The sequence below is a fragment of the Pelobates fuscus genome, chromosome 6 (genome assembly GCF_036172605.1).
Source record: "Pelobates fuscus isolate aPelFus1 chromosome 6, aPelFus1.pri, whole genome shotgun sequence".
NCBI lineage: Eukaryota > Metazoa > Chordata > Amphibia > Anura > Pelobatidae > Pelobates > Pelobates fuscus.
In genome coordinates this window covers 217,172,651-217,199,464 of record NC_086322.1, presented here as the reverse complement: position 1 = coordinate 217,199,464, position 26,814 = coordinate 217,172,651, and positions in this window count along the sequence as shown.

The following is a 26,814-nucleotide window of genomic DNA, read 5'->3' as shown; positions in this document are numbered from 1 at the left end:
ATCCTTCTTGTCAATATCTGTTTGCTTTAACACATGATTGCCAACAGTATACTTGGACTGTCATGCCTCAGGGTGCACAAAATTCACCAACTCAGTTTGCAAAAGCTATGGATCCTTTTTGTCAATATCTGTTTGCTTTTACACATGATTGCCAACAGTATACTTGGACTGTCATGCCTCAGGGTGCACAAAATTCACCAACTCAGTTTGCAAAAGCTATGGATCCTTTTTGTCAATATCTGTTTGCTTTTACACATGATTGCCAACAGTATACTTGGACTGTCATGCCTCAGGGTGCACAAAATTCACCAACTCAGTTTGCAAAAGCTATGGATCCTTTTTGTCAATATATGTTTGCTTTCACACATGATTGCCAACAGTATACTTGGACTGTCATGCCTCAGGGTGCACAAAATTCACCAACTCAGTTTGCAAAAGCTATGTCTACTGTACTAGAATCGTGGCAAAAATCTCATCCAGACGTGGTCCTCCTTCAATATGTAGATGATTTACTTCTCTGTGCGGATGACTTCACAACTGCTGAATGAAATTCAGAAGATCTTCCCTTTTTCCTCGCTGAAGAAGGTTGTAAAGCCTCCAAGAAGAAACTTCAATGGTGCCGGCCCTCTGTGGTCTTCTTGGGACATTGTCTATCCCATGGCACCCGTCACCTAACATGAAACAGAGTACTTGCCATCACAAATCTCTCTCTCTCCCATCTGCAAATCAGGATCTTCATGCTTTCCTGGGCCTCATCACATACAGCAGATCCTGGATTCCTTCTCAGCTCATGCAACCTCTCTATGATGCCTTAAAGACGGAACCATTTTCATTGTCTTCAACAACACGTACATGTTACCACGCCCTCCAAAGGGCCATCTCCTTATCTCCAGCTTTAAGCCTACCTAACTATGAAAAGCCATTCAAACTTTTGGTCTCTGAAAAGATGGGCCATGCTTCAGGGGTCCTTACGCAGTCACATGGTTCCCGTCAGCGCCCTATTGGTTACTTTTCATGCCAGAAGGCGGTCCTTCCTGTTTGCGTGCTGTTTTTGCTGCCAGTGCCCTCTTGGACAAAACCAATGACTTTGTTCTTGGGCATAAATTTACAGTCCTTGCTCCTCATGATATCACTGCCATCTTGAATCAAGTCCAGCCGAAACATCTCTCATCCCAGAGACATCTCCGCCTTCAAACCTCCCTCCTCTTACCTGATAATGTCACTCTGCAAAGATGTTACTCTTTGAACCCGGCCACTCTTCTGCCACTTCCCAAGGGGGAGTGCCACAATACTGGTACAGTCTGGACATAAATCCTGACGTTCATATGGAACTTCAAGTAAAACAGCCCACAGTTCCACATGATGAACAGCCCGAGGGCTACTTACATTGCACCCTGTGGTTCAGAAACACCCCAGGACCTGATCCATATTATGAAGAAGAATTATTTAGCCTAGTGGAAATATGTATCACCCTTACAGACCTGTTTCGTGACTCGACAAAGGAAATATTGTTATCCTGGTCTCCCTGCCTATGGAGGTATCACATTTATTCCACCATTGGGAGGTGGCTGTTCCTCATATCTCTTTCACCAAGTCTCCAGATCTCTCATGGAAAGAATGGCCAAAACATGGAGTACTGCAACTCAAGAACAACTCACATTGGAGGGGGTCATTAAAAGGACCATAAATTGCAAAACAGTTGGTTACCCTCGATATCACACAGAGATATGTGAAGACATCCCTCCTACAGAACAGGACCCGGATGCCCCTCATGATTGTTTTGAACAGATGAAAATGGAGACAACCCATCTCCCAACAGTCCTATTTGTGGATGTTTCTAGATTTGCGGACCCACAGGGACAATATCATACCGGATTTGCTGTCACCACAAAAGACCAAATACTCCAAGCATCTTCACTTCCATCATCCAAGTCTGCACAAGAGGCTGAACTAATAGCCCTTACGGTAGCATGTAAAATGTCTGAAGGGAAGCATGTTCATATTTACACAGACTCAAGGTATGCCCTGGGCGTAGCACATGATTTTGGTTTAATCTGGAAAACAAGGGGGTTTCTTACAGCAACTGTGAAAACATGGCGCAGCTATCAAAGAATTGATGAATGCCTTACTGCTTCCTGAAGAAGTGGTCATACTGAAGGTAAAGGCCCACGGGAGATTGAATGCAGAAGAAGCACATGGCAATCATTTCTCCGACCAGGCTGCTAAGGATGCAGCACGCCAGTGTCGGGAAGTGGATAGAAGAGTGTCCTTTGAAAAGACTCCTATTTACACTTGCAAACCCTACCTACCGATCTCAAGTTCCTGAGAGAACAACAGGCCGCTGCCACCCCTCAAGAAAGACAAAGCTGGATAAAGGGGCAACCCTCAGAATGAAGTGTACACAATCAACCTCAAATTATGTCTACCCAAGAATATGTACCCAGCTGTCGTTCAATGGGCCAGCTCATTTATCTAAGCACCTCATGAATGTTCTGATTGATAAATATTTTGAAGCACCCGGAATCACTACAATTACTGCAGATCCTGTACTATCTGCGCCCGATGTAATCCGGGAAAAAACAATTAAAGCTGCACCAAACCATTTGGCCAAACTGCAGTACCGGGGTGAGGTGACCGTTGCCTTCTGCACACCCTATCCCCCACAGAGTAGTGGTAAGGTAGAACGCATGAATGGCACTCTTAAAGCCAGGGTGCTTAAAATGGCCCAAGAAACTAACCTACCCTGGCCAGAAAGTCTTCCCATAGCACTATTTAGTGTAAGGTCCACTCCAAGAGGGAGATTTAGCTTATCCCCCTACGAGATTGTATTTGATACATCACCCAGGTTAGGCTGTTATTTTCCTCAACAACTTCAAATTCAGTAAGATGCAATGCTAGATTATATAACTGCACTCTCTTATGCCTTGACCAAAATCCATGTGCAGGTGTTTTCTTCTATTCCAGATCCAGAGTCAAATACAGGCAAACATAAGCTACTTCATGGTGGCTGGGTTATGGTCAAGAAATTCCTAAGAAAACACACTCTTGAACCAAGGTTTGATGGTCCATTCCAAGTCCTATTGACCACGTCCACCTCAGTAAAATTGGCTGGGAAGAATACCTGGATACACGCTTCACATTGTAAGAAAGTTCCTGACCCAGAGGAAGCAGATTCTGCTAGACCATGAGCTTCCTGTGCCTACTTCTGCTGCTAGGCCTATTAAAGGCCCAACAAGTTGCTATTACCAAAGATAATCATGTTTACACATTTTGGTATACCGTATTTATCGGCGTATAACACGCACCAGCGTATAACACGCACCTCATTTTTAGAAGAAAATTCCAGGAAATTTCCCCCCATCCCATAGTGTCCCCCCCTTTCCAAAGTATTCCCCCCTCATCCCATAGTGTTCCCCCCTCATCCCATAGTGTCCCCCCCTTTCCATAGTATTCTCCCCCCTCCCATAGTATTCCCCCCATAGTATTTTCTCCCCCCCTCCCCTCCCATAGTATTCTCCCCCCCCTCCCCTCCCATAGTATTCTCCCCCCCCTCCCCTCCCATAGTATTCTCCCCCCTCCCCTCCCATAGTATTCTCCCCCCCTCCCCTCCCATAGTATTCTCCCCCCCTCCCCTCCCATAGTATTCTCCCCCCCTCCCATAGTATTCTCCTCCGCCCCTCCCATAGTATTCTCCTCCCCCCCTCCCATAGTATTCTCGCCCCCCCATAGTATTCTCCCATAGTATTCCCCTCCCATAGTATTCTCCCCCCCCTCCCCTCCCATAGTATTCTCCCCCCCCTCCCCTCCCATAGTATTCTCCCCCCATCCCCTCCCATAGTATTCTCCCCCCTCCCTCTAAGGCACTTTGTGGTCTGTAGCCCCATGGTCGGCCTGTGTTCCAAGCCGCTGCTTTCCAGGTACTATAGTGATGTCCCCAATTGTCACCTGTCACACAAATGTATAGGTCCTTTTTATTAGGTATGTCTTTGTATAATATTGCTGAATGTTGTGATTGTGGAAAAGTACAAGAGACAATATCACAGTAATCAAAGGTAAAAGTAGCTACCTGTGTGTTTGAATTACCGTATTTGTTCGGCGTGTAACACACACTTTTTTCCCCTGAAAATAGGGGAAAAATCGTGGGTGCGTGTTATACGCCGATATCCCATAATTGTAGATTATGCTAACGTAGTGTACTTATAATCTTAATTTCAATAATGACAGGAGGCGAGTATTTTGCATGACTTTCTTTACTCATGCTTCCAGCAGCACAAGTCAATCATCAAACTTTAAACCAATCATAACAGCCTGCATAACCATATATAAAGCCCTGTATGTCACATGACTTCCTCTTTCTTTGGTGAGAGATTAGTCCATGTATTGTCCCGAGATAACAAAAAAGTTTGTAAACATAAAACAGTCCAAACTTGTTCCATGGTAGTTTCAAACTGATAACTCATAACGGTATTGGAACTTGATTCGAGAACTTACACAGCCGATGTGTCTTATCCGGAACCCATAACGGCCATCACGCTGCAAAAAACAGAAACGAGTGTAAGAGGATGGAAGTAGACTTATGTCCACATGATATCATCGTTACCGTATCTATCCATACATAGTATCATAAATGTTAATCTATCTAATATACTATATTGAATTCCATTGATATAGTCTATCCTCATCTATTAACCATTAACTATAATATCAGAAAATATTCAGCTATTACCTCAAAACGTTTATCCCTATCCTCCTGATAAAACTATAATAGTTATAGCTGATCTACAGAAACGTTGACAGAAGACAACCCATATAAGCGGGAGTGGAGGGTGGGAAAATACTCGCCTCCTGTCATTATTAAAATTAAGATTATAAGAACACTACGTTAGCATAATCTACAATTTTATTACATGACAGGAGGCTTCATATTTTGCATTTTTAAAGCTGAGGTAATAGTGAGAAAGATGCGTGTGTGGTTTGACGAAAATAAAATAACCGGAAAGTATCCTCCCGTGTCCAGTCCGCGGAACGTAATATATCCGCTAGGGACGCTCCCGCCGAGAACGCTCGCGATGCGGCTGCGCCCCTGACCGAGTGAGCTCCGAAACACGTTTCCACACCTGCTAAGGATAGGATCCAACGTACCCATCGCGCCAGTGTAGTGGTGGTAACCGGTTTATAAGGTTTGGTGTATGACACCAACAGTTGACCTCTATTAAAAGCACGAAGGTTTGCAGTAACCTCCACGTAGCGAGTAAGTGTGGAAACTACACATAATCGGGGAACCGTAGGAAAAAAGGGGTAAAATATAGATGTCGAATTGTAGATTATACTAGCTTTAGTGTAACTATAATCTTAATTTTATTAATGACAGGAGGCGAATATTTGCTTAAGTCTCTCTTTACTAGAACTCCACAGCAGCACATTAACAGAGAGATAAACACCAAAGACAAAAACATAAGGTATCTATATAAGGCTCCTCCTAAGCCACCATTTCCTCTTTCACGCTGCGACAACGTAACGTACACAACAATGACAATAACTAAATAAAGAAAAATTCACAACATAACGATGAATGTCATCTGGAAAAACTTCGGATAATGGATGAACTTGATCTTTATCCCGCCAAACGGCCGATCCTATGAACTGAAGTCGAACCATTAAACTGAAACGAAATAAACAGAATCGAAAACACTGGTTAGTGAACGAAATGTACTGATAAAACATAAATCCCACGATCCAGTACTGATAGAATAAAGACACGAAATCCATACTAATGACCGTCAATACAGTATAACATGCACTTCCCACAACATCACCCCAGACTAACCAACCTAGCCCAGATAATCAGACAAATCAACAGAAATACAATCAATGCAATCCATCCAAAACAGGGGGGGGGAAGAAATCAAATTGGGTGGGAAATATTCGCCTCCTGTCATTAATAAAATTAAGATTATAGTTACACTAAAGCTAGTATAATCTACAATTTTATAGCATGACAGGAGGCTTCATATTTGCAGTTTTAACGCTCCGACAGCAAAGCAAAAGAAGCATGTTCCGACGGTCTAAAGTAAAATGGGCGAAAAAACTCTACACGGGACCCGTCCGCCGAACGCAAAATGTCCTGAAGGGAAGCGCTCGCCAAAAAAGCTCCGGAAGCTGCGGCGCCCCTAACCAAAAGCCTTCCGAAGGTCGCATCCACGCCCGCCAGAGCCAAAAGACATCTTATCCATCGCGCCAGTGCCTTCGCTACACGAAGCTTAGGCGAGTCCTAGAAGTAAGGGCATGATACAACCGTCGAATCCGACTTGGTACGTCTAAGCACCCTGACGGAGACCCCCTCTGGAGAAAAACGAGAAAGCGCCGACATCGAAGGCCCGGACATCCGAAACACATCTGAACAAGACCAGACACAAGAGGGCAAATTTCGCTGAAAACTGGCGAAGAGAAAGGTCCTGGTTATCAGGCCAATTCCGAAAGAACGCCAAAACCAAACGCACGTCCCAGAGGGAAGAATACTTGGGCGCCGGAGGGCGCACCAGTCTCATTCCACGCAGGAGCCTGCAGACTAGCGGATCCTGGCCGATGGGGAAAAACCCGAAGCGGGACAAGTGCCGTCGAGATAGCTGATCTAATCACGATAACCAAGCGATATGACCGACCCAGGTCAAAGACAAGAGACAAGAAATTCAGCACGCTAGATACAGGGCCCGTAAAGGGATCGGTATCCCGTTCCAAGCACCAGCGAAACCAGGAGCTCCATGTTGAGAGATAACACCTCTAGTGCTCGAAACCGAGTGGTTGATGTATTGCACCGCCGAACCATTGTCCATCCGAAGGAGCACGCATCAGTCCGACAGATGCTTCGCCAGGCTCCGAATTGCCAACGAACCTGCAATCAACCCCAGGCAATTGATGCGGGATTCCGATCTATTGTCTGACCACGGGCCCCCCGTGGACCTCGTCGTGCACGAGGCACCCCAGTCCCAAAGACTCGGATCCGACTCCTACACGAGATCCAGGGTCATCCCGAATATCGCCTTGCTGTTCCAGGCGGATATATGCGGGAGGCACCAGCTCAATCCGGCCTGCACGTCCGAGGCCAAGGAGATCATCTGGTCCTAAGAGGGTCTTTTGCGTAGAGAGTGCGCCTTCAGCCGCTGCATGACCCTGTAATGTAGTGGGCCCAGGTAGAACGCCTGTATCGAGGCCAAGAGGAGACCCACCACGCGAGCCAACCTCCGGAGGGGAGTTCGGTCTTGTCGAAAACACGTCTGATCTCCTTCCGAATGGTCGTTATCTTCGCCACAGGCAGGCTGAGAATGCCGTCTTGCGCAACGACTACGAAACCCAAGAATTCCACCGTCTGCGCAGGCTCCAAGGCCGATTTCTTCAGAATGACCACGAACCCCCGGCATTCCAACAAGGAAAACGCAGAGCGCGTCCGAAATCTGAGCCCGGCGGGGTCCTCGCAAAGATAAGCAAGTCGTCCAGAAAGACGATGCAGCGTACGGCCTCTGCTCTGAATTGGGTGACCACCGGTTTCAGGAGCTTGGTGAAGCACCAAGGGGCCGAGCTGAGGCCGAAGGGGAGGCATGGGAATTGGTACGGAGAGTCTCTCCATACGAATCAGAGGGGACTGCGACAGGCCCCGTTCACCGGGATGGAGAGGTAAGCGTCTTCTAGGTCCAGTCTCGCGACCCAGTCTACTGGCCAGAGAAGGCATCGAAGAAGGTGAATGCCCTCCATCTCGAAGTGGTTGTATACCACGAAGGCGTTCATTTCTCCTAAATTGATCACTGGACGGAATTCTACAGACTTCTCCCTTACCAGGAGAAAATCGAGCTGACGAAACCCCCCAAATCCGGGGCCTGTAGGACCGCGCCTTTGGCTAGCGTTGCTCGAACTTCCACCTCCAACAAGGGCTGTTGGCCTCTTGTGATGACGGGGATCCTCGGGCGTCCAACCTGTGTAGGGGAAGAGTGGAAGTCTGTGGCATAACTCCGCACTGTCCCAAGGACCCATACGTCTGAAGGTAACCGTGGGCGGAAGACCCTCCCGATCGAAGACTTCGCTTTATCCCGGGAGGTAAACAGAATAACCTGTTTCTGCAGTTCCTCAACGAAAGGCTCCCTGAACAGCAGACCTTTAGCCAGGGGACCCACATCTTCGGCTCCCAAATCCGACAGCTTGTTGTCCATATGGAAGAGTGCCGTCTTCCTGGGTTCCGTGCAAAGGGCCACAGTGGCATTGCCCAGCAGGCAAATTGAACAAAGTGCCCAGTCCCTCATGGTGGCTGGGTCCAGAGCCCTACCTTCTGTGAAGGCCTCGTCTGTTAGGGCCAACATCCGGGGTAACCGCCACCCTGTCCGGCAGTACCGGTCTGGGGCATTCCGCCCGCAGCTTCTTGCAGGCCTCACTTCCAAGGGGTCTACGGACCCAGTAGCGCACAAATTGTGCCAAGTGGTCGGGCAGTGACTAGTCCGAGGACCTGGGGCGTCGGATAGATTGAGGCTCTGACAGAGGTTCTCCAGTAGTGCCCAAAAGGGTATCGTCCCCCAACATTGTCGTGGGGGCCCTAGTCGGTGGCGCGTCTTCCTCTTCCCAGCGTCCACCGGGACCCTCGCCAAGGTCCGCAACCCAAACATCTTCTCCATCTGAGGGAGGCTGGTCTGCCCGCCACACATCCAGCACGGCCAAGGTGGGGGGGGGGGGTAAGGAGGCCTCCTCCCCTGCGCCCGATAGGCGGTGGCGCCTGGCCGGCGAGGTTGTCAACCTCAAACCACGTCACTTCGCCGGAGTCTTGCCCATCCGGGAGCGTGGTTCAGGGTCTTCACCCTTTCAATAGCGCGTTTGCGCACTTGCCTGCTCTCGCACCTGAGAGTCTGACTCATCCGAGTCTTCTGCCAACTGAGGGGTTCCACACACACCCCTGTCCGTATGTGGTTGAGGGAGGGCCCTAGCCAGGGCTTTTTCAACAGATGCGGTCACAGCCGCATTAAGTAAAGCCTGCAAATTCTGCTCCTGTGCAGAGGCGTCCATAAAGTCTGAGTCTATGATACTTGATACCTACGAAGCTAGAAAACAGGTATCATTAGCAGGCAAAAGGGGCAGCACCCCTAGTGTTGGCAGAGGCAAGTAATAATGCATGCAGGCTCAACAAACCGTTATCCAGGGTATGGAGCCACCAGTCCAATAGCATGCATAGTATGGCACAGACAAAGCAGGCCAATCATGGGGCACAGACAAAGCAGGCCAATCATGGGGCACAGACAAAGCAGGCCAATCAAGGGGCACAGACAAAGCAGGCCAATTATAAAGGCACAGACAAGGCAGGCCAGTATAAGGGTACGGGCGGTACCGACCCAGAGGTATAATGCAGGCGGAAACCTAGATCCTTTTAGACATGTAGTAGAATCTTGACTATTAGGGTGCAGGGTAGAGACGAAGCTGGGTCCTTATAGGCAAGGTTCTTCAAGATAGCGAAACACTTTAGTTTTTATATGGTTGTGCCTAATCCATTAGGCCACAAAATACGAGTGCCATGCTCAACCACCCAGATGGGGCCTGAACCCACAATCCCTGGCTTTTGACGCCAGTGCTACCTCCATCAGGCAACCGAGGCTTGATTAGAGCAGTCCTAGTTCAATAAGTGGGTAAGGACACCAGGCAGGGACACCTGCAGGAGGCACGCAGTGCCATGTGTAAGTCAGGAGAACCAGTAAACCGTAAAACCATGTCCATAGAAAAACATGCAGGGCAAGCACACACGCAAAGAATCGAAAACTAAAGTCTATTGCTTAGTTACTTGGGAAGGTGAGGGGGATTGAATCTGCGACCCTCATATATGGGGCATAATTTATGATGCAAGGGCTCACAGAGCTGCCACACATGGACAGAAAAGAAAGCTGTCACCAAAAAATACGCACCCCCAAACAGCCCAGGAGATGGGGAAACACACCGGACCAGCTAGTCACTGTACCTTTAATAAGGCAGTGATGCGCGCATCTAACACAGTGGAGAGCCGCGCACCCACTGCCCGACCACGCGGTCGCGGGGAAGGTGACCGGGAGCGGAGGCTCCCGCGGCAAATGAGTAGATCCCTGCTCCGTCCCCACTCTGATAACAGTGTTAGCGAGTGAGCGGGGACGCGGGCAGGGTAAAGAACAAAACGGGGATTCCCGCTCGGCGGACGAAGCCGGCGGGCGGGAATCAAAGGCAACACACGAGGGACCGCAGGAGTCTTTCTCCGCGGTCCCGGCGGTCGGCACGGGGAGCGGTCGGATGACCGCTTCTCAGCGACCACCACGGCCAATAAGCCAGAGGAAACAGAACAAACAATAAAGCCAACAGGGTAAAACAAAACTCCCAAGGAGAAAACAGGCACAAAGAAATAAACACATGGCAAACTACCAGTAATCTGTATAACTAAACACATGGCAAACTACCAGTAATCTGTATAACTAAACACATGGTAAACTACCAGTAATCTGTATAACTAAACACATGGCAAACTACCAGTAATCTGTATAACTAAACACATGGCAAATTACCAGTAATCTGTATAAATAAACACATGGCAAACTGTCAGTAATCTGTATAACTAAACACATGGCAAACTGTCAGTAATCTGTATAACTAAACACATGGCAAACTACCAGTAATCTGTATAAATAAACACATGGCAAACTGTCAGTAATCTGTATAAATAAACACATGGCAAACTGTCAGTAATCTGTATAACTAAACACATGGCAAACTGTCAGTAATCTGTATAACTAAACACATGGCAAACTGTCAGTAATCTGTATAACTAAACACATGGCAAACTGTCAGTAATCTGTATAACTAAACACATGGCAAACTGTCAGTAATCTGTATAACTAAACACATGGCAAACTGTCAGTAATCTGTATAACTAAACACATGGCAAACTGTCAGTAATCTGTATAACTAAACACATGGCAAACTGTCAGTAATCTGTATAACTAAACACATGGCAAACTACCAATAATCTGTATAAATAAACACATGGCAAACTGTCAGTAATCTGTATAAATAAACACATGAAAAAAAAAAACTATCAGTATTGTAAAGGAAACATTCACCAAAGATAATAAAAGAGCCAGAAAGGCACATAAATCTCACAACCAATCATAGTTCATAACAATCATAAATAAATCACACTAAATCCCAAAGCCACCCACAAGAAGCAGGAGGCAGAGGTACTCTGACCTGTACTGATGCAGAGCAGCAAAGAAAGAGGAAATGGTGGCTTAGGAGGAGCCTTATATAGATAGAGAAACCATCCACGTCGAACGCTCGTACAGCCAAAACTTGTCGAAAAGAGACCAAACATAGCAGTAAAGTGAGTTTGGCCGACAGCTGACGAAAGACGTGTGTATTCGTCCGGGACGCGAACAGGTCCACGACCAGTGGTCCCCTGATGTCTTTCACCGCTGAAAATATCGACGTGTCCAGTCGCCAGTCGCTGCCGTCTCTCCAGTGTCGAGAGAACCAATCCGCCGTGATATTGTTGATTCCCGGTAGGTATTCCGCCTTGATTGAAATGTTGCGGGGAATACAAAATTGGTATCTCTCTTTCGTCGCCTCTGTCAGGTTTTTTGACCGTGCTCCCCCAGGCGATTTATGTATTGGACCGCTGAAATGTTGTCCATGCGCAGTAAGATGCAGCAGTTCGTCAGGTCCTTGGCCAGACTGCGAATCGCAAATGATCCCGCGATCAGTTCCAGACAGTTGATGTGGAGACCCTGTTCCTCTTGGGACCATGGACCTCCTGTGGACGTGTGGGCGCAGTGGGCTCCCCAGCCCCAAAGGCTCGCGTCCGACTCCAATACAAAGTCCGGGTTCTTCCCAAAGATGGCTTTGCCGTTCCAGGCTTCCATGTGGAGAAGCCACCATCGAAGTTCCGTCCGAGCTTCTGTGGAGACGGGAATCCAGTGATCGTATGTGAGTCCTGCCCGTAGGTAGTGAGCTTTCAGCCTCTGCATGGCCCGATAATGGAGCGGGCCCGGGAAGATCGCCTGTATTGATGAGGATAGTAGGCCTACTATCCTCGCTAGTAGTCTGAGAGGTATCGTGTCCCTCCTGAGTATGCGTCGAATTTCCTTGCGAATGGCCGCTATCTTGGATGCGGGGAGGCGTAGAACTCCCGATTTGGAGTCTATCTCGAACCCGAGGAACTGGACTATCTGTGATGGTGTCAATGCTGATTTTTCTCTGTTCACTACAAATCCTAGCGATTCCAGAAAATGAATGGTAAATCTCGTCTGAGATTGAATACTGGATTTTGATTCGCAGAAGATCAACAGGTCGTCCAGGTAGATGAGACAACGTATGCCCCTTCCTCTCAGATGTGCCATGACTGGTTTGAGGAGTTTCGTAAAACACCATGGAGCCGAGCTGAGTCCGAATGGGAGACATGTGAATTGACACGGGCGGCCCTTCCAGATGAACCGGAGGAAGGGACGACTCTCTCTTGCCATGGGGACCGACAGGTATGCGTCTTTTAAGTCTAGACGTGTGAACCAGTCGTGTTCAGTCAATAGGTCCCTCAGGAGGTGAATACCTTCCATTTTGAAATGGCGATAAGTTCTCGTAGGTTGATAACTGGACGATAGTCTCCCGTCTTTTTCATGACTACGAACATGTTGCTGAAGTACACAGAGAAAACAATAACTATCCCTTACTGAGATAGTGAGTGATATACTAAAGTGCCTGAATAAAAGCAGCTCAACACAAAAAGTGGAATACCTTAATCCACAATAAAGTGCAAAATATAAGAATAAAAAGGTATAAACAATATACCAGCAAGTGGAGCGCTATAATGAATATTAATATAAATAATAAGGGGGTATACTCACCCCTCCAACATAGTGATACAATGTGTCCAAATGTACATACAAAGTAAAACAACAAAAAGAGAGAATATAGTGCAGATGGTTTACAAAAATAAAAAATGAATAATAGTAGCAATTGGTTGAAACCACTCACGTGGGTTGGAGCCTATAAGCTATTGGCTCCGTAAGTGACTCCTTTTTGCTCTTGAGGCAGCAACACACCCCTTAGACAGAGCCTTGAATTCCTGGCTCTGAGGTTTGTTGGCAATATGCTAATTTATTGGGATAGCATTCCCCACATAGTGTTCCTGGAGGCTAGAAAGGACTATATGGACTGATATAAAAAAATAACAATTTATTGTAGAGATAAAAAATAATAAAAACAATATTAAGACTTCTCAAAAGCATATAAGCTAAAAGGTAGAAAGTCCAAGTATAAAAGTCCAAAACTCCAGCTAAACGCGTTTCACTCTTGTATGAGCTTCCTCAGTAGCTGACAGCACCCCGTCTTCGTCTATGTTCGGTTTGTGGGAACCCTTGCTGCCGGAGTGGCTTGCCCATTCTTGACTCTGGCTGAACTCTCCGCCTTCCGGCTGTATGTCCTGCCAATCCTCCTCCGAGGGTGAGTTCTCTGCCCTCCATTCGTCCATTATTTCCAACGACGGAGGCGATGATGGTCCCTCATCCCCTGATGAGGGGTCTTGTGTAGGGGAGCGATCCAAGTGTCTTGACTGGCGGCTCCGCTTATGTAGAATTCCTCCCTCGTATCTTGGGAGAGTCATACTGGAGCCCTTCCAGTGGCGTTTGGACGCCGCTGCCTCCGGCTTACGTTGTGTCGGATCTTTATCCTCCCTTTTTGATGGAGGTCTGGTGTCCGCCGACTCCGGCGGTGACTGTGTTATCATCTTGGCCTGCGCCTTTTCCACTGATGCTGACACTGCGGCATTGATCATTGCCTGGAAGTCTACTGCTGATGGTGGGGTAGTGTCCGACATTATGTCTGCTTGTTCTTTCCCGTCTGTGGGGAGACAGAGTATACGTCAGTGCGTATATGGCTACACAGTGGCTTCCACGTACAACTGGGGTTCACCCAGGTACCCTGTCTTAACTGCCACTAGGGGTGTGACTAGTGGTTTGTAGAGGGGGTCACCCTCTTATCGACCGGGGTGTACGGCCGTTAATGTTGGGATGGAGCCCGGTATTGGTCGGGACGGAGCCCGGATAATGGTCGGGACGGAGCCCGGATAATGGCCGGGACGGAGCCCGGATAATGGTCGGGACGGAGCCCGGATAATGGTCGGGACGGAGCCCGGATAATGGTCGGGACGGAGCCCGGATAATGGTCGGGACGGAGCCCGGTAATGTGAGGTATCAAAGACCTCAGTACGCTTGTAATGAGTTCACCCTTGTAAGTAAATTTGTGGAAGGTATTGCCACTGTGAGTTGCGAGGATCACCCCAGTTGTACTATGGAGGTGCCGCATACAATAAAGCGTACTTGTATTTATTTATTTATTTTTATTATTATTTCTTATTTTTATTGATTTATGTCATCAGAGTTTCCACATGTCTGAATCAGACACTCTTGTGTTCATCCAATTTGTTTAGTAATGTAGCCTGAGCCTGATGGGAGTTATCCTGCTGGCTAAGTGTTTGACAGCATATAGATCCACAGTGCAGTCTTTCCAGCCCAGCACTGTGACCACTTATATTGACCCCACATACAATCCTTTATTATGTTTAATCCGTTTATTATGAAGAAAAGTACACTGTTAACACTGGCAAAAAACGTTTGATAAACTGTGTGCCAGTTCGTGGGAATCACGAACTGGCGAAACCAAGATGGCCGCCGAGGATCTCGCGGTATGGCGAGATCCAAGATGGCCGCCATTTGCGCGCAAATTTGCCGCGCAGTCCGCGATCGCGGACCGACGGTATCGGATGGCACCACCTCGTGCCCCCCCACCCACCCCTCAGTACCCTGGGACTAAGAGGAGACCTGGTGGTCCCACGCGATCGCGGTAAAAATGCCGCGAACCGCGCGAGACCAACAGGTCAGAATCAACAGAAAAACTGATCTCAGTAGAGGAGAACAGCAGAATGCAAACAGCAGTAAAAGTCCTTTAGGTTTTAGAGGGAAAAGGTAAAGGGGAAAGCAGAATAAAAGGGGGTGACAGACTGGCAAAATCACAGTATAGTGCCCAAATGATTTAAAGGGACCACAAGATAAATAGCATTGCATAAATCGAAAAACAGTAGAGAGCTAATACTCTGACCTGTGTCTTGGTTGGAAGCAGCAAAGAAAGAGGAAGTCATGTGACATACAGGGCTTTATATATGGTTATGCAGACTGTTATGATTGGTTTAAAGTTTGATGATTGACTTGTGCTGCTGGAAGCATGAGTAAAGAAAGTCATGCAAAATATGAAGCCTCCTGTCATGTAATAAAATTACTTACCTGTCTTGAAGCGTGGGCCGGCTTCACAGCGCGCACCGCGGTACAGGAACTTTAATTTCAGGTTCCGGTTTCCGGCGGGACTGAAAGGAAGTGTGCACACTTCCTTTCAGTCCCGCCGGAAACCGGAACCTGAAATTGAAGTTCCAGTACTGTGGTGCGCGCTGAACACCGGCCCACGCTTCAAAACAGGTAAGTAATTATGGGATATCGGCGTATAACACGCACCCACGATTTTCCCCTATTTTCAGGGGAAAAAAGTGCGTGTTATACGCCGATAAATACGGTAATTCTTCAAACACACAGGTAGCTACTTTTACCTTTGATTACTGTGATATTGTCTCTTGTACTTTTCCACAATCACAACATTCAGCAATATTATACAAAGACATACCTAATAAAAAGGACCCATACATTTGTGTGACAGGTGACAATTGGGGACATCACTATAGTACCTGGAAAGCAGCGGCTTGGAACACAGGCCGACCATGGGGCTACAGACCACAAAGTGCCTTAGATAGGGTGGACAGACATGGGAAACCCTTGTTACACAGAATGACCTTATGTAAGCCAACAGGGTCTACCCCAATGAAGCTCACCTTAAACATAGAACATCCCAGCCCAGGAGTCACAGGAGAGTACGTAATGGGGATGTATTGGAGAGTGGGTGGCTCATATATAACAGGTTGGGGACCTTCTTTTTTACAAGACATGCATACATTACCTGACTGGGTAGACTCTACACACATGACCTAAAACCACACATTAAAACCCTTAAAGACATGGTGGCTATTGCTAATCCTACATTCGAAGACACTATGGCTGTGGAGACTGTTTTTTCAGACACCAACCTATGGCTTGAGTGGATGAGGTATAATGCTAATTCTCACAATAAAACTAACTGTTATGTTTGTGGCGGGGCCAGACCCCATCTGGGCACCGTGCCTCTTAATCTACCTCCAGATGTTGAAACGTGTTTTCTAAGTCTCTATGTACAATCAACAACAAACTCATCAGTCTGTGAATCATGGAAAAAGGTATACCCAATAACCCAAAGGGATATCAGGCCAACTGATGGAATCACTGTGTACCCAGGTAATTACACTTGCTACACTATACACTGAGCCACGGGTAAATTTGTGGGTAAATTCCCTTCTGGCTACTGTGTTACATATCGAAACCCTCTCACTACCCTGTTAGTAAATCAAGTTAAATCCTTGGGAGACATTTATTGGCTATGTGGTGATATGCAACTCAGATCTAAAATGACTGGCCTGTGGTGGGGAGAATGCACTCTGACTAAAGTCATCATGCCCATACATATAATATCGGATAACCACCAAGGCCCGTTTGATTCACCACACACGCAGTTTAGGGTAAAAAGAGAAACCCCTGTTCAAGGTAGTTTCAATCCACATATATAAATCGATGCTATAGGAGTACCGAGGGGGGTACCCAACAAGGTTAAGGCCAGAGATGAGGTTGCGGCAGGATTTGAATCCTTGATCCCACTCATCACCGCTAACAATAACGTTAATTGGATCAATTATATTTACTATAATCAGCAGTGTTTTGTCAATTATACTAGAGATGCCCTCCAGGGATTGGCAGAACAACTTCAGGCTACCTCCCAAATGACATTCCAGAATCGAATGGCCTTAGACATGATTCTAGCAGAGATGGAGGGCCTGTGTAAAATACTCCCCAATGGTAAAGTGACTATGGCCATAGAGAAATTAGAAAGTCTCTCTGACGAATTAAAAAGGAACGCAGGGGTCTCCAATTCATGGGACAGATGGTTTGGATAGATGAGTGAATGGCAGAGAGTTCTCTTTCAAGTAGGTATGGCAGTTATAACAGTAATAATTATCTTCCTTTTCCTGGTCTGCTGCGTGATGCCCTGTGTGCAGAAATATCTATCAGTCCCATCACCTCAAAAGGACAACTACTTCTCTATAGGGACAGCGTCTGTCTCCACGGGCAAGAAGAGTCTGTCACGGGAGATGTAGTGGGTTAGCCACTATATGATACCTGCACAGTGAAGCGTTCAAAGCCTGTTCAGACAGATGAGCTGCAGCCAATTAGGGACATTATTAGGGTTAGTTTGTAGTTGTCTAGTTAGTAAATAGTAATTTTAAGGGAGGAAAAATATTAACCCAATTTATGTTAGTAAAATGCCTATTTACTCAGCATAACCACAATCAGCATTATTCAGCATTATATATGATTTACCTAAAATGGCCACTAGGGAGTTTCCCCTTGTCATCGACTAACATCCTCATTAACAAGATGGCGCTGGAATATGGGGGAGACTTCCATGATGCCAGTGACCTCACACCCGGTAGGAAGAGCAATAGATGAACCACTTAACACCTAACCAATTATTGATGTATTATTCTCTGTTATCTCTGACAATGCATATGATGTAATTTTGCTTTATAAGGGGCATGCCATCCCCTGGGAATAAATTCTTCCTCAAGTTTTTTATTAACCCGAAACCTGTGTCTGGTGTGAATTACTTCAGGAGCGTGCACGTTAATTTGGCTGGGAGCAGATATGCAAGATAATCAATTACTTGATTGATTCCACAACAATTACATATATGTATCTATGTATGTAATGTAGTGGTTGGGGTGCTACCAATCGAAAATAATAATTTATCAAAATGTATGTTATATTGTTTCATGCTTACATCTAAATATACAAATATAAATAACTGAAATAAAAAAATAAACATGAAAAAATAAAGAATATATAAATTAAAAAATACATGTATAAATAAATACACATCTACACACACAAACACACATATATATATATATATTTATAATTAAATACAAAAATGTTAAAAAAGTTAACATTTAAAATGAAAAATCAATTACACAGGTCTTGATATATAAATCAATGTATACATTTTTTGAAAGAAATACATTAAATAAATTAAATATTACATAAATTACTACTAACATAATAAAAACATTAATAAGAGATTAAATTAATTAAAAAGACATTTAAGGAAGCGGAGCCTGACCGGGAACCAAGATGGCCGCATAAGGCACCAGCTCCTGCGACCCAGGTCCTAAAAAAGCCACTCAAAGCCCAACGAACGGAGCACAGACCCCCCTAAGCCCACACAAACCCACAGTGACCCAAGCAGCAACATCTTGCCATGGGGGGGAATCGCAAGAAGCGAGACGTAACGCTGTCGGTGGGCTTGTTGTTCTGCTCTCCTTGTGACCCAGCGCAATCTTCAGGACTCGGCCTTTGACTCCGAGCACAGCGAGGCCCCATCCTCAGCGCCATTGACAAAGCGCAATCTCCGACACCTACTCCACGAGGCAGCCACAGACATTAAGCAGCACATGGCGGCAGAGTTATAAAAACAGCTCCAAGGCCTAAAAGAAGATATTGCCGATCTAGGAGAGCGCACAGGCCTGGTGGAGAAGCGAGCAGACGACCTTCTGGATGCAGTCACCACGCATGAAGCTTCCCTGACAGGATTGAAATCCCGCATTGACATGCTAGAAAATGGGATGGAACAACCGGTCCAGGCACAATAATATCAGAATTAGAGGCCTCCCAGAGACGGTCACCGGAGACATGCTCCTTTCTACGCTGCGGGAGGTGTTTCTCACCCTCCTCCCTGACACGGCACCTCAGGAACTGGCGATAGACAGGGCCCATAGAGCCCTGAAACCTCCATCACCCTAATCAAACAGCGCTAAGAGACAATATAGTGCGTCTGCACTATTACTTCATCAAGGAGGCCATCGTGGCAGCAACGCGGAAAAGACCGCCAAAATTTGACTGCCACACTAATATTCTACCAGGACTTGTCCCCTATCACCCAGGCCAAGCGCTTAGACCTTAAGCCACTCACCACCGCACTAAACCAAGCCAGACTAGCTCCTAGTGTGCAAGGCCGACCCCGCTCACGTCCTCCAGGACACCACCACTCCCGCCGCAGCTCCAAGCGCCACAACAGGTCCCAAATCAGCACTAACACCCATGTGGGAGAAGCCTCTACCTTCCCTGAACCGCTCCAAGAAGAGACAGTTACAAGCAACACCAAGAGCCAGAGCAAAAGTTCAGTGAACATTTGGACATTGTTTCTCCACAATCCAGGCACTTAAACGTGCTTTCAGGGACAATCTACTCTGACCCACTACTCTGCAGGACTACTACTCACTGCAAGTTGCAATTAGAATGAACTCTCACACATATCCTTTTCCCAACTTATTAAATGTTTTAAAACCTGTTTAATGGTGTAAGATCAACTTAGACTAGCAGTTATGGTATTGCTAAACTTTGAGGGGCACTCCCAGAAGGGAAGAGCAGGGGGCGCCCACCAAGCTTCACTACATAGTCACCGGGACTGAGGGGGTGGGAGGGAAGCATAGTCAGGGTCTAGCCTGCAGGACGAAAATAACAAGAAGAATGGGGGACAGAAAAACGAGAGGGAAAATGCTGGTGGGGGATACCTTACTGAAATGCACCAAATGAACAAGGTTACCTTGATACCAGACCAAGTAATTTCTAATTTCCTTTTTATTATCAAAACAAACAAAAAAAAGGGGGTGGGGGAACTATACTAAGCCATAATGCAGACTGTGGTATTGTATGTGCATGTATTTATGAATGTAAAGATATTTCAATATATGCTTTCCATTGCCGCCACTGCTACCCCCATTCTACCCTAGGGCCACCCCTCACCCCACCCCAACTTACACAAGACCCCACACCCCTACTCCTACCAGACAATGGCAAGGCCGACCCCTGCCCCAAAACCCTTGGCACAATGGCAACCACGACTCCCTACAGGGGACAAACGAGGATCCCACGGAATCCGAAGGGCACATAACAACAACAGGGGGGCGACCCTGCTATCCCCACTTATGACCGTGCACCGGTCACGTACTAACATTGATTCACTTTTCTGATATAACATGATTTCTCAAATCTATCCCTCACAAGGCCCAGGGACTGGAGACCTAAGAAATAGTTGGATCTCTCTCATGTGCTAAAGATATTTAAGTTCTGCCTTCAGGTTTGGTCACTCTGCCTCTCCCCACACACACAATCCACCCACACCCACCACGATGCCTGAACTAGCCTAACCTGTATTTCGATCAATTGATTAACCACCCCGCAAAACGCCACCAATTAATGCGCTGGGCCAACCACACAAAAGCGGACATTATTTTCCTGCGGGAGACGTGCTATTCGGACTCATGCCCGTTCCTTCTCCTGAAAGGGCCACTTAGCTAACTCCAACACGGGTAAGCACAACGGGGTAGCGTTACTGCTAAGGGAAACATGTCATTCTCGGGTCCCCAACATACACAAAGACCCTCAAAGACAATTTCTAATGACCAAGGTCCCACCAAATTCGCATTTACATCCCTTTACGCTCCCACACATCCAGACCCACAATTCTGGCTCACACTACGGGCACATCTCATCCTATACCCAGCACACCACAGAATCATAGGCAGAGACTTTAACGCCATTCTGTCCCCCTAAGTAGATAGGCAGGGACGTCATCCCCATCCCCAGCTGCCATCCCAACCCTCCAGAGCAGATAAACAAGCAGCAAACTTCTTATCTCAGACAGAACTACTGGACATTTGGAGACTACACCACCCAACAACACAAGACTACATATTTTACTCGCACCCGCACCACACTTACTCACGGATAGATTACTTTCTTATTTCCCCTTCCCTTTTCCACCACAACCACAAGAGGTAACATCATGTGGTTGGACCATGCTGACATCTCTTTAACGCTCCAACTACCACAAATTTCACAACCTTGGTCTTGGAGAGTAAGCCCCATTCTACTCCATGACCCACAAACAATACAACGCCTCAAAACAGAACAGAACCAAAACTCGGTCCAATCCCACGCCGTCCTGTGGGCAGCCCACAAGGCGGTGATTAGAGGATCCCTTATAAGCATAGCCACAAGGCAAACAAAGAAGTGACTCGAACATATAGAAACCCTAGCTAGCAACGATTTGACAACTAGAATCCCAACACAAACAGATCCCCACACATGACCTCACTATACGGCTCCAAACCCAACGACAGGCTCTTAAACGGCTATGGCTAGAGATGCAACGAAAGCCATACAATGGACAAAACAAATGTTCTACGAGAAGTCCAATAAAGCGGACACACTTTAAGCCTGTAGACTACGCAAACACACCTAATCCCAAAAAATTGCCAGCATCCATACACCCTCGGGACAACCCACTGACATCCCCACTAAAATTGTAGAAGTTTTCCAAAGGTACTTTGCAGACCTCTACGATCACTCCCCCCAACACGGACAACTAGGCACTGACCTGCAAAACCAAATACACTCCTTTCTAGATAAGATACATGTGGCGAAACCAACCTCGCCACTGGGCATTGGAGAAGCCTGTTGGCCCGCCTCCTGCCTGCTGACTATGGCCCCTGGGAGATTTGGCACTTTAAATACAGTATTTGGGCATATTGTATTTTATTATGCTGCTGCTGGCCCTTTAAGAACCATCTGGGAACATACTGTGACTTTTGGGAACAATGCCCCTTTAAGACGGTGTCCCCAGTGACCCCAGACTTATTTGGACAATGCTCCTTTAAGACTTTGTCCCCAGTGTCCCCAGACTGTTAATATACTGTGTTCCTGGCTTTCTCCCACTTGGTTCAGTAAATGCGACTTACTGAACCAAGTACCACACAGGCGGACCACCCAGAAGTGGAAGTGTGCAGGCAATTTACCTTCCAGGCTGGGAGCCTGCTGTAGGTAAATTGCCGACCGCTGGGGGGCCGCCGTTGGTACAAATCACCATCTTTAATTCAGCTGAAGTTTTACCTTCTCCAGACTTCAATGCATTCGACAGTTCGACAATTCGAATGGTTGTCGTTCGTCTGTTTGAACTGACTTTAACATGGGAAATAGACCAGCCGCACAGCCTGATTCTCTGGAACTGATTTGGGCATGAAAATGTGCTTGCGGTCGGTCAAAGGTGACTTATATCTATCTCCCGAACGGATGAACGGATTTGAATGATTTTTGGGTATGTTTGTATTTGAAATATGCTGATTAATAATATGTGACTTTTATTAATATTGGATGTATAGTTTTAGAGTTATGAAAGTTGGGTAAAAAGTATGTTTTAAACTGTACGGCTAATTGTGTTACCTCTCAGGCTAAGGGGAGGAGATGTGTGGCATGTAACCAGTGTGTGATTGGGTAATTCATAATTGTCTGTGGGCGTTTCCCTTGCACGAGAGAATTCATAAAAGCAGAGTGTGTGTCATTAAAAATCTGAGTTCTACTTCACCCTCAATTTGGATTGCCGTCTCTTATTGGGGGAATCTGCTACAAGGGATTGCAATGCTTGTCAAACTCCCTTGCTAAATCACTACTAAGCTCTTGTAAGAGCTTGTTCCTGCCTTGCTCTCTGGAAGAGTCTACGGTGGTTATGGTTTCGGCTGGAGTGCTTGGAGACCTCAGGAAGCGCTAGGAGCATCCTTCAACAGAGGTACCCAGTCAAGGTGCCCGTCGATCCGTTACAATACACTTACCCTCACTCTCAGACGCGGCATCAGCACACATATCTACTGAAATCACTGACAAAGAAGTAACAGGAGCAATAGGCACCACGAAACTCAACAAAAGGCCATGTCCGGATGGATACTCGGGCATCTAAGACACCTCTACAACACCCTTCTAAAGGGCAACCCGGTTGTGACAGAACCATCTGTCTGTGGATTATGTTTATCTGGTGCTCATTCGTCTGTTTGTTCGTGCCTTTTCTTATCCAAAGGGGTCATGTGTTATTTCCCCTTTTTCCCGAAAGACTTGCCAAACGGCTGACCACCCAGCAGGTAAGTGTGCTGCTTGTTAACCTCTTAGCCTCATTAGAACGTTGCAGTTAACCGCAGACAATTCCCCTTGTTAATGGTCGGCTGGGTGGTCATCGTTCGTATGAACGAACACGAGGTGGCAGTCATCTTGGACATACGAACGCCCAGCAGTGTTTGTCGACGATTCTGTAGAACTAAAAACGGCTACTATTTTCAGACGAACACCGCTGAAACCGCCGACCTCCCGTCCTCAGTTTCGTATATTCATACGAACGATGGCTGTTCAGCACATTTTCATACGAACAGAGTCACCCTCAGATAGCCGTCCCATGGAGCCCATTCGTATAACGAAAGGACCATGTGAAAGACTTTGGCTCCATGGCGATTGAACTATGTGCATAGGATCTGAGCGCTGTTCGGTAGTTTTGTGCGCTCAGATCCCAGCGATCTGGGGATACTCTAAATGTGGATATTCTGTTGGGGAATTGAGAAGTTATATATTTTTGTGTGTTTCTGTTACATTGTATAAAATGGAGTTTAGCCTCTATCTTTGGAGATAATTGAGTTACTTCCCAGTTATCTCCAGGATAGAGAGGAGTGTCCTGTACAGCTAAAGAGGAGTGAGTATGTGTGTAACATTGTGATTGGCTACTGTAATATTATTGTCCCAGTTTTCCACAAGGTCCCCTAGGGGAGTGCCCACCTGGTGGAAGACCTGCATAAATACCGGGCAGGAAGCCCACATTAAACCAGATTCCTGCTGACCCTCAATACGGAGCTTTGTCTCGTACTTGGGGGGATTTATTTGTATGGTTTTCTCCCGTTTGGCTGTTTGGAGCATTCGTATGGTGTGGATGATTCGTATGATTCCTGTTCGGCTGTTTGGTGTGATTGGTAGCTGCCTTTGAATTCGGAAACGGAACATCGTACACGGCTTTAACCCCTTCTCTACCTGGGGTGCCGTAACACCGGTCCCTGACGAAATGCTAGCGGCAAACATCTGCCTCCTACCCAAACCTGACAAGCCCCACACAGACACAGGCCCCTACAGACCCATCTCACTACTGAATGTAGACATGAAATTATTTACCAAAATCCTCACTAACCGCCTTCTCCCCTACATTACCACTCTAATCCATCCGGACAGGTGGGTTTCATCCCCTCCCGCCAAGCAAGTGACAATACCAGACAGATCCTAGACCTGATATGGGTGGTCAACCACCGCACTGCCACAACCTTCCTCCTATCTCTCAATGACAAAAAGGCATTTGACTGACTACTCTGGCCCTTTTTTATTGACTACCCTAGAGACATTTTCGATTCCTGGTCCCCTTCATAGCAGCCCTCCGAACCATATACTCCACCCCTACTGCCAAACTACTGATATCAAACACACATCCACCCTCCTTCCCCATTCACAATGGAATGCGGCAGGGATGCCTACTTTCCCCCATCCTTTTTGCTCTCTCTTTGGAACCACTAATCCATCTCATCTGCTCCACACACGCGATTACGGGCATCGCATTCCGATTCCAATCATACAAAGTGTCAGCCTACACCGACGATCTCCTACTGACAATTACCAACCCATTAACCTCCCTAACAACACTACTACACCTCCTAAATAAATACTCTGTAGTTTCGGGGTACAGACTAAACTTAGATAAAACAGAAGCATTACTGTTGAACATTACATAGGACAACCAAACCACACTGGGTAACACATACGCATTCCGCTATAAAACCTCTTGCATACCATACTTGGGTATCAATCTACCAGCAGAACTACACCAAACATACACACTCAACTATACCCCAATGCTGAGACGAGCCATAGACAACCTCACCAGATGGCAGGAGTTGTCTCTGTCATGGCTGGGACGCTTAACATTGGTTAAGATGAAATAGTAAAACTGACAACCTGAATTGGTGTAAGTGTTCCAGGAGCTAATCCACCTAAAATGGCTTTTGTTGTATCACCAATAGGATTATATTAAAATTAATAGTTAGAAATAGACCAAGGCGTAATTCAATATTTCAGGGAAAAACAGTGCAGCAGTATTGTGTGGTGTGTACACCTTTAAATATGCTACAGGCAGAATGATTGGAGTATACACCAAATGTTATACTTCATAGGTGAAGTTGTAAACCATATATAATAGAGATATAGTATGTAGAACTATTCTCTATAATGTGATGGAATTTAAGTCACCTGATTTTGTGACAAAATACAGCCATATAAGGTGTGTAAGTCTTCTAATCTGTTATATACAGACAGAGTGAAGTGTACACCTCTATGATATACTTTATAGTAAAAAGATGTAAACCATATGTGATATAGGGATGCAGTATAAAGAACTGCTTCCTATTTTGCAATAAAGTGAGGTATCGCTTTAAAATAGAAACCACTTATGTTCTAAAAGACTAGATGTAAAAATATATAATTTAAATGACAAGAAGTTTATTATTGTAACAAATATACATTAAAATGTTAAAATATATAAAAATGCAAGCCAGGAACGATGTGCAAGAATGTTACCAGCAAAAATGTAGTCCTTGTTTGAGCCTTGCCACAGGGACCGGCTAGGATGGATATGGATACTTGGTTATGGAAGAGAAATGGCCAAAAGGCAGTGGGTCCTATAGGACAGACCAGGGGTTAACCCTAAATGGTGAAGGAATTGAAAGAAAAGAACACAGTCTGTCCACATATGTATGCATACATACATCGATATCAAAGCAACAGTCGAAAAAGAATAATAATAACTTTATTAAGTAACACAAAAACTGAACTATGTACAAAAGAGAGGGGGGAGGGAGAGACAGAAGTATGTCTGATGCGGAAGCACCTAGGTAGTTAAAAATATATATATAGAGATAGGCCTATATATATATATACACAGAAGGTTTCTTAGATAATAGAAACCGCTAGCTGGGGCACTCCTCTAGATCTCCTCAATACCATGAGAGGTTTGCCGAGTGATACAGTAATGGTACTGTGTGACTAGGCAGGGTAAGCGGCTGTATGCAGGACCACTATGGTGAAAGGGATATTACTCCTCGGTACAATAAGTTCTTGCCGAGAGAGAAAGAAAGTGAAACACCTCTATAAGGGTAATGCATACATCAATAAGTGGAACCTGGCTGCAGATACCCTTAGAATCTCCTGGGTTGTCAGTGATTCTAACGGAGTGAAACAGTGGTAGTTACACAGGATTATTTGTAAAAGTAGTAGTTACTGACATATACGTTAGAGCGATGTAGCTCCGATTTTCCCCAATATTCTCCTCGGAGCAATAAAATTCTTGCCGAGAGAGACAGGAGAAAAATAATATACAGGTTGGCTGAGCGGTTAACACGGTGCCTGTGAGCTCAGTAACTGCGGTTGTCCCCACGGTTCTCCTCGGAACAATAAAGTTTCTTGCCGAGGGAGAGAAGGGGGATAAGTGTAAGGGTAGGCTGAGCGGATAACAAAGTAATTGGTCTGTGAACTACAGGGGATACATTGTCCCAGTCTAACACTCCGTACAGTGGGACTAGTCAGTTAGATGTCAGTCTTTTGACTAATTCCAAAACGCTGGCAACCTGACGAGGATCACTCAGTGGGGAAAAGTGTGCCCGTTTATACACCTCCACTTAAC